Source organism: Triticum dicoccoides, chromosome 5B (genome assembly GCF_002162155.2).
Source record: "Triticum dicoccoides isolate Atlit2015 ecotype Zavitan chromosome 5B, WEW_v2.0, whole genome shotgun sequence".
In the NCBI taxonomy this organism is placed as follows: Eukaryota; Viridiplantae; Streptophyta; class Magnoliopsida; order Poales; family Poaceae; genus Triticum; species Triticum dicoccoides.
The window spans coordinates 664,287,358-664,297,023 of NC_041389.1; the positions used below are offsets into that span (position 1 = coordinate 664,287,358).

At 47.0% G+C, this 9,666-nt stretch overlaps 1 pseudogene; it reads right to left on the reverse strand.

Annotated features, from left to right (window-relative positions):
* LOC119310433 overlaps positions 1–4,776 on the reverse strand; it is a 45,240-nt pseudogene extending 40,464 nt beyond the window's left edge.
* Between the last annotated feature and the right edge of the window lie 4,890 nt (positions 4,777–9,666).

A 9,666-nucleotide genomic window follows, 5' to 3' on the forward strand; every position in this document is an offset into this window, starting at 1 on the left:
TTTTCTAATTTTTTCCTTCAACAAATTGTTTTCTTCTTCAACTAAATTTAACCTCTCGACAATAGGGTCGGTTGGAATTTCCGGTTCAACAACCTCCTAGATAAATAAAATCTGTCACGTTGGTCGGCATAATTGTCATAAACAATAAATGAACCAATAGTTATGAAAAGATAATATATACCACATCCGAATCATAGACAGGACGAGGGCCGACGGGGGCGGATACCAAAACCATCGCACTATATAAGATGCAATAATAAAAGTAAGAAAATTATACAAGTATCTATATAAACATACAAGTAAGAATATTTTTTTTCCTTTCAAAAAGAAGATAAGAACAAGAGGCTCACCACGGTGGTGCCGGCGACGGGATCGGCGCGGGCGATCGACGGCGGTGAAGACGGGGACGGGACGTGGCGGACCGCTAAACCTAGACAAATATTGAGAAAAATGGAGCTTGGAGGTCGAGCTTGGAGAGGAGAAAGCTTAAGTAGTGTGGCTCGGGCATTCCATCGAACACCTCGTGTGCATAGGAGGTGAGCTAGAGCACCACAAAGCTCTCCCCTCGCCGGCCACGAAAAATAGAGCACTGGGAGTGCTCTGCTCGCGGGCGAGGGGTATATATAGGCAACTAATTGGTCCCGGTTCGTGCCATGAACCGGGACTAAAGGGCAGCCTTTGGTCCCGGTTCACGCCACCAACCGGGACCAATGGTGGTGGGCCAAGAGCGAGGCCCATTGGTCCCGGTTCGTCCCACCAACCGGGACCAATAGGTCCAGTCGAACCGGGACCAATGGCCCACGTGGCCCGGCCGGCCCCCGGGGCTCACGAACCGGGTCCAATGCCCCCATTGGTCCCGGTTCTGGATTGAACCGGGACTAATGGGCTTACCCAGCCTGGACCATTGCCCCCTTTTCTACTAGTGGGCTCTATACAATCTGCTGATGGTACAAAACAGTCTATCGTAGGGGTTGCAATTCAACCATCTCTCTATCCTCGGTTTTACATGTGTTAGCTTTTCCTGTCAATTTGGTCTCTTTGAGTGCTCTAATTGATCAAATAGACTGTCGTGTGACTCTTGACAAGTTTGGCTGCTTGATTCAGGAGTGACAGATGAGGCAGACGGTTGGGGATGGCACCAGGCCTAGGGGACTCTGGTATGTGGACAAGAGGGTGTAGCTGAACTTGGTGTGTGTTGCGACCATGGAGGACAAGGGGAAGCAAGCGATGAGCCATCATTGTAGGATAGTGCATGCATGTAGAATATTTCTGGATGTTATGTGTGCAATAGGCAAGGGCAAGTTAATATGTGAATACTTGCGAATATGCTAAACACACAAGAGCCTCATATGTGAGTAATGGTCTTATGAGCATATCTCCTTTTATGCTTATTCATTCAGATGTATGGACTTGTCCAATGGTGTCAGTGAATGAAATGAAGTGTTTAGTTACCTTTATCGACTGCTATTCTCGTATGACATGGATTTATTTGATGCGTCACATGGATGAGTTGTTTAGCTGTTTTCAAAATTTCCATGCCTTTGTGAAGTATTAGTTTCAAGTGCAGGTGCAGGTGATCAGGACTGGCAATGGCATTGAGTATGTGAACAACACCTTTGGAGCCTTCTTGTCTGACCAAGGTATTCTTCACCAAACTTCAAGTCTAGACACCCTCCCTCGAGATGGAGTGGCAGAAAGGAAGAACCGACATATTTTTGAGGTTGCTTGGTCATTGATGTATACAATGAATGTGCCCAAGTTCTTGTGGAGTGAAGCAGCCACATACCTGATCAAACGGACACCTTCAAGGATACTAGGCATGAAATCTCCGTGCGAGTTGTTGTTTGGAGAAACTAAGTTAGTTGTTCCCCCAAAGTTGTTAGGCAGTACCTATTTTGTTCAAGATCACCGACCATCTTTTGGGAAGCTAGATCCATGGGCAATGAAGTGTAATTTTTCTAGGCTATTCTTCTAGTCAGCAGGGGTATAAATGTTGGTGTTCTTCTGAGAAACACAGGTCAGTATGGATGTCACCTTCAGGGAGTCTGAGTCATAGATCTAAGTCTGTTGTTTGCAGAGCTTGACCACCTACACTATGGAAAATGGTGAAGAGGGGGAGAAGGTTGTGTCTCATACTCAGGGTGGTCCTATGGGCACGAACACTGATGATGATGTGCAGGCTCAGGTCTAGCCAATAGCGGGTGATTCAGGTTGGTACCCTCACTGATGATGATGTGCAGGTTCAGGTCCAGCCAACATTGGGTATAATTCCGGTTGGTACTCTCACCGATGATGATGTGAACCTCAGGTCCAGCCAATAGTAGGTACTATTCAGATTGTACTCTCCAGGTTCCTGTTCAGGATCGGCGTGTACTCACAACGGTAGCCACAAGTGCAGGGATGTAACAAGGCAGTGATGCAAGCTTATTTGTCACAGTTGAACTGCCTATAGCGTTGCGAAAGGGGACACATGAAGCAACAAAGAAGGGTGAAGTGGTAAGGAAGGCTCTACAAACTGTTTTTTAAGACCATGACATTGGCAATTTAAATGAGGAGCTACCATCATAAGTAGCCAGAACTACGTACATTTTTTGCTCAATACAACCTAAAATATGATGATGAGAATGTACGAGCATATTTAAGAAATGAGAAACAATATCACTGTTAAAAATTCTGTAAGATGCTGAAGAAAGTATAACGAACCATCCACGTGTTTGGTCCAAGCCCTCTGCCACGAAGTCTCCAGGAAAATTATTCTCGAATAGTTCACGGTTCTCAAATGGATAATGAATGTAGGCATATGGCATGGAGCCGCTCTCAAACCAGCAGTCGAAAACCTGAAGACACCACAATAATTGCTGAGTGAGAACAGATTGTAAGATGAAGAGAACACTACAAATATTCACCTCCATGACGGTTCACAAGTCAGATGTTCACAAACATAATCTTAACACGGATAAGACCGGAACTATACAGTCAGAAGTAGGGCTTACAACATGAGGCAATTTGGTAGGGCATTTAGCCATCTGTAGCACCCTACTTTCTACCGATATTAAATCCTCAAAGGAAATTGTACTACTAGCAAGTAACAATCACTTGAGCAAAAGGAAGGTGATATATTGCCATGATAATTTAGGCAACAATAATACCAAATGGGCTGCATAAGGGTCATTCACAGACATTTAAAGGAGATTACTTCACCAATCCTTAAAAGGTAACTCAAAGATTTGGTTGATATAGATTGATTTTGTTTCAAAACACAATCCAGATATATTGCTAAGACTGAAATTGCAGGATTACACTCATATTACAGACAACACAGTGATTAATCTACGTTCCATAGATGACCTCAGACATATTCCCTACAGAACACCATCGATACTTATTCCTAATCCTCTGTTCTCCTACACCTCTTGATTATACATAAGCAAGGAGCACAACAAAATTTTCTATTAGAAGCTATAGATTAAAACACGATGGAAAGGTATGCAGTCGAAGTTATTGAAAAATGTGCTTGGGACATCCACATGAATTTACATAAGATACAAGAAATGTAATCCCTAATGGTGGGTCTAAAAGCAACTTACATCTTCAACCCGTTTGAGCACCCCATACTCTGGTCCTCTTCTAGACGGAATCGTAATATCATCAACATAATGTCGGTGAAGATCGCTAACCTGATCATAGAAATTTTGAAAAATTAAAAGATATAACCCCAAGTTTGGGGGTTTGGTACCAGGATGTCTAACGATAATAAGCTTCCACTAATATGGATATGCATTGTGTACCAAAAAGACAGAAAACAAATGAATACCCAAGCAACAGTTAGTAACACAAACATATAAAGATTTCTACTGTTTTTCAACAAAAATACCACAGAATCACAAAAATATGCATGCATCAAACTCGCACATCATTAAAATAATGGAATATATATTGCACAGAGGATATTAACCTTGACACCAGATAATTTTTCAAGTTTTTCAATGGAATCCATAACTACAATTTCTTCACCATCTTGGCTGATCCATATTGGAAGTGGAGTACCCCAGAATCTACTTCTACTAACAGCCCAGTCCCTGGCACCTTCTAGCCAGTTATGGAATCTCTTTTCCTGCATGAATTGATTGTCAACAAAGGAATAGGTAAAATATACGTTACAACGTCATCCTTCATCTGCATATTGGTGTCTGCCCTTTAGACTATCCAAGAAGTTTCATTAAAGTCGATTAGGAAACAGGAGATGGGAACCAGAATGGAGATAACAAAATAATATGTCCTTCATGGCAAAGCCAAGCCAAGCTGATATAACAAAAGTCTTATGGTTGTTCTAGTTACCAGTCCATTCATTAGATTTATTAAGTTGTTATTAGGTAATTGGAAGGGCCAAAAACAATTCAATGGGGCGGTACCCTCGTGAAGATGCCCCTCATAGCTGCCCGATCATGATATCACGGACCTTGAAAAAGAATCGGGTGGCTAGAAGTGGCATCTCCATATGAGTTATCTCCCCTTAAAAGTTTTTTTCCTGAAAGCATTATATCAGGGATACAAACCTTGACATAATCTGGAACCCGGTAGGTCTCCTTGTTGCACTCCAGCAACTGATCCCTTATCTTTTCAACCTTAATGAACCTATAGGAAAACTCTTTCAGGATGTTAGAACAAGGTTGTGCTGTGTGTGTAGTTATCATATTGTATAGGGGTTTCTTTGCTTATTTCCCTTCATGTATATGTGCTGGCCTGTTGGCCCGATGGAATATAGGCTCACTTCATAACATGGTATCAGAGCTAGGTTTAGTTCCCCAGTCGCCACCGCCGCCTTTGGTCGTCGCCGCCGCTGCCGCAACCGCCGCCGGCCGCCGCTCCTCTCTTCATCAAGCCTCTCCCCTCTTCTTCCTGGTAGCTGCTGCCGCCTGCTGGTCCAGGCCACCGTTGTTCCAGGCCGCTCTGTCGACGTCCTTCCCGGCCGGCGCCGCCGCCTCAACGTGCTATTGCTGCTCTTCAACGAGCTGCTACTGCTGCTCCTCTTCTCTGTTGCTGCTGCTGCTCTTCTTCAACGAGCTGCTGCTGCTGCTCTTCTCCTCCTGGTCTGCTGCTGCCATCAAGTTGTGCCTCCTGCTGCTGCTGGTCTTCAACGAGCTGCTGTTGCTGCTCTGCTGCAATGGCGCCCTCCACCACCACCAGTGTTGTCCAAGTCCCACGATGTCTTGTTATCTTCAACGGACAGAACTATAGGGACTGGGTGCAGCACATGAAGCTGCACATGAGGGGCCAGCTGGTCTGGGAGCACCTCTCTGGTGCTCTTCCTTGTCCCCTGCTGCCCACTCCTCCAGCTGAGTTGGCCTTCCCTGTTGATGCCGATGAAACCAAGCAACATGAGATGCTAGATGCTTTTAAAGAGGCCACTGAAGAGTATCAGAATCAACTCCACTTATACAAGCAATAGACAAATGATGATGCTCGAGCCTCTTCTATCTTGGTGAACAGCATGGATGTTGATCTCACCATGGATGTGGTGGCCCTTACCACTGCATATCAGATGTGGGAGCACCTTCGCCATCGCTATGAGTCTACAGGGGATGCCATGTATCTCTCTGTTGTTCGTCAAGAGCAACAACTACAACAGGGAGATGCTACTGTGGATGATTTCTACAAGGAGATGTCGGCGGTGTGCCGCCAATTGGACTCTCTGGGAGCTGATGTTTGTCGCAGATGTCAGTGTTGTGTGCAGCAACAAGCTAAGCTGGAGGTTCGTCGCCTCTACGACTTCCTCACTCGCCTCCGGCCGGAGTTCGAGCAGAGTCGTGCTCAGCTATTGGCACGCCATCCTCGGCTCTCTACTCTGGAGGCCCTTGCTGAGGTGCGATCTGAGGAGGTGCGCCTACAGAGCACGGGCTTATTGCCATCCTCTTCAGCAGTCCTGGCTGCCCGCGTTCCACCACCGCTGCCTGGTGTGCCCTCTTCTACACAGGTGGCAGCAACCTCCACTAGTGCTTTCTGCAACTACTGCAAGCAGGATGGTCACATGATCACGGAGTGCACCAAGAGGAGGAAACAGGGTCGCCGTGGTGGCCGTCCTCAAAAGGACTCGGGAGGCTCCTCTAATTCTCGTGAGGGCTCCCTTGAGAAGGTTCACCAGGAGATGCTCACCTTGCTGCGCCGCCTTACTGCTTCTGCACCATCCTCAGGTTCTGCTGGTTCTGCTGGTCAGACGTCTGGTCCACTACCGCACTCTTCGTCAGGTACATCTTTGCCCTGGATTCTTGATTCTGGGGCCTCCTTCCACATGACACCACACAGAGATCATCTTTGTGCTGTCAATTCCGTGCCTTCTCCTCTTACAGTTCAGACTACAGATGGCACTTCTCTTTCAGTTGCCGCAAGAGGGACTCTTTCCATGTCTTCTTTTCATGTCCCTGCCGTTTCTCATGTTCCTAAACTGACTATGCAACTTCTATCTGCTGGTCAACTTACTGACTTGGGTTGTCGTGTTATTCTGGATTCTGACTCTTGTTGTGTTCAGGATCGTCGTACGGGGACTCTGGTTGGGATCGGTCCTCGGCGCCATGACTCTCAGCGCCTTTGGGAGCTCGATTGGCTGCGCCTTCCTTTCGCTGCGTCCTCTAGCCAGTCGGATATCACCACCCCTTTTGCTTCAGCTGCCACCTCCACCACATCCTTCGCTCAGTGGCATCATCGATCGGGTCACATTTGTGGCTCCCGCTTGTCTTCTTTGGTTAGGAGTGGTGTTCTAGGGTCTGTATCTGGTAATAGTTCACTAACTTGTATGGGTTGTAAGCTTGGCAAGCAGATACAACTTCCATATCCCTCTAGTAATTCTATTTCTCAACGACCTTTTGAACTTGTTCACTCTGATGTATGGGGTCCTGCCCCCATTGTTTCGAAAGGGGGTCACAAATATTATATAATTTTCATTGATGATTTTTCTCGCCACACTTGGATCTACTTTATGTCATCTCGTAGTCAAGTGCTTCAAATTTACAAGTCGTTTGCTACCATGGTTCGCACTCAGTATGATTCCTCTGTTCGAGTTTTTCTTGCTGATTCGGCTGGCGAGTACCTATCTGTGCGCTTCGTGGTTTCCTTGCTAAACAGGGTACCCTTCCTCAGTATTCCTGTCCTGGTGCACATGCTCAAAATGGGGTGGCTGAACGCAAACATCGTCACGTCCTTGACACTGCTCGGGCTCTTCTTTTATCTTCTGCTGTTCCCCCGCACTTTTGGGCTGAGGCTGTCTCTACCGCTATTTATCTCATTAATATTCAGCCTTCTGTTGCTCTTCAGGGAGGGATACCAGTTGATCATCTAGGTGATGGTCCAGCTGATTATAGTGGTCTACGCCTGTTTGGTTGTGCCTATTTTGTTCTTCTCCACCCTCATGAACGCACCAAATTGACTGCTCAATCTGTTGAATGTGTTTTCCTTGGCTACAGTTTGGAGCACAAAGGTTACCGTTGTTGGGACCCTATTGCTCGAAGACTGAGAATCTCCAAAGATGTCACTTTTGATGAGTCTCGCTCCTTCTACCCTCGTCATTCTTCTACTGCCACAACCGAGTCGTTAGTCGAGCCTCTCTCTTTTTTGACTCTACCTGATTCTTCACCTTTATCGTCACCTGGTAGGTCCACTTCTAGCCTTTCACATGTGTCTACTCATGAGCTTCAGCTTACACAGGATGAGGTTTCTATTCCTGACTCTCCTACTCGGGTTGAGCCATCCACTCTCTCTCCTTTTCCTTTTACCTACTCCCGTCGTGCTCAACACCCTTCTCCCTCTGATGGGCCACCTTCCACTTCCCCTCTCTCTCCGCTTCCTTTTGTCTACTCCCGTCGTGCTCGGCACCCTTCTCCCTCGGATGCGCCCACTTCCACTTCCACTCCTTCCCTGTTGGGTCCCATTCCTTCAGAACCACCTACCCCTCCTGCTCCTCGGTATAATCTGCGTGATCGCCACACTCTCCAACCTCATGCGTACTATGTTGCTGCTGCTACCACTCTTGTTGAGTCGTCTACGTATCGTGAGGCTGCTGCTCATTCTGAATGGCAGCATGCTATGGCAGAGGAAATTCATGCTCTTGAGCACACAGGCACTTGGGACCTTGTACCCCTGCCTACAGGCACTAGACCCATCACTTGCAAATGGGTCTACAAGGTTAAGACACATTCAGATGGTTCTCTCATGCGCTACAAAGTTCGTCTTGTTGCGTGTGGCTTCCAGCAGGAGTATTGTCGTGACTATGATGAGACTTTTGACCCTATTTCTCACATGACCACTGTTCGCACTCTTTTGGTTGTTGCTGCTGTTCGGAAGTGGTCCATCTCTCAATTAGATGTCAAGAATGCCTTCTTGAATGGTGAGCTGCGAGAAGTGGTCTATATGCAGCCACCTCCTGGCTAGACGCGTCTGACTTTAAATTAATAAAGCCAGGAAGACAGCATCCAAGTTTGCACATCACACAAATCACATAACAGTCTCAATAGGCCACATCGGCCACGCACAACACATCAAATAGTTCGCAAGGTAGGTCCCAACCAAATCTAACTCAAAAGCTAGACCCCAAAATGAAGGAAAGAACAGAAGGCGCTTCAATTCGCTTGACGAAGTCTTGGGATACTTGTTGCGATCTGCTCCATTGTGCTCCTCATAAGGTCAGCATCACATTGTTTCCCCAGCGGTGCCCAACTCTGTAGAAAAAGATGGCATTTGAAAACAACATCAGTCGGATTAGTCGGGAATTTATGCTCCATAGTCATTTTGTTACGCATTGTCCATAGGGACCAAAGCAACGCACCCACGCAAATCCACAGAACCCTGGCTTTGGCACCACTCTGCGCCTGTAACACTGCTAACAACTCGTTTCCGGTTCTTGGGTTCCAATTCTGTTGGAAAACCTGACGCACCGCGCTCCAGGCAAAGCGAGCCAGTGCGCATTGGAACAGAGCATGGTTCGCATCCTCCAGCGATTCACATACCACGCAAGTCCCATCCGAGGGCCCGTTGCGTTTAGCTACGTTGTCAGTTGTCGGAAGCCTATTGCGGAACATTTGCCAAAGAAAAATCTTTATCTTTAGCGGCACCCTAGCCTTCCAAAGGCTCCTAGCAATATCTAACGTGGGACCCTCCGTCAGCCTATTGTACATGAACTTCACCGAGAATTTACGAGCCGTCGACAGGTCCCAGGAAACTACATCATCAGCCAGATTCATGGCAGGTTGGCCCACTTGCGCCTGAAGCAAGTCCCAACTTGCTAGTTCTGCCGCGTTCAGCTGTCGCAGAAAGTGAATTGCTGGCGGCGTCGAGCGCAAAGCCTCTCCCACCATAATAAGCGGGTCCGCGGCTAGTTGGTACAACAACGGGAACTCCTACCATAGCGGCTTGTCGCCCAACCACCTATCCAACCAGAACCTAGTAGACCTACCGCTATTCACCTCAAATCTCGCTCCTAGCGAGAAAGACGGCCTAACCGCCTAGATCCCATTCCAAAACGGCAAGCCCGAGGCCTTGGCATTAAACACATTCCCGTCCGGGAAGTATTTTGCCCGAAGCAGGTCCACCCATAGACCCGCTTCGTTAGTAGCTATTTTCCACCACCATATGGTAAGCAAGGCCACATTCATAAGTTTGGAATTAGTAATCCCTAAC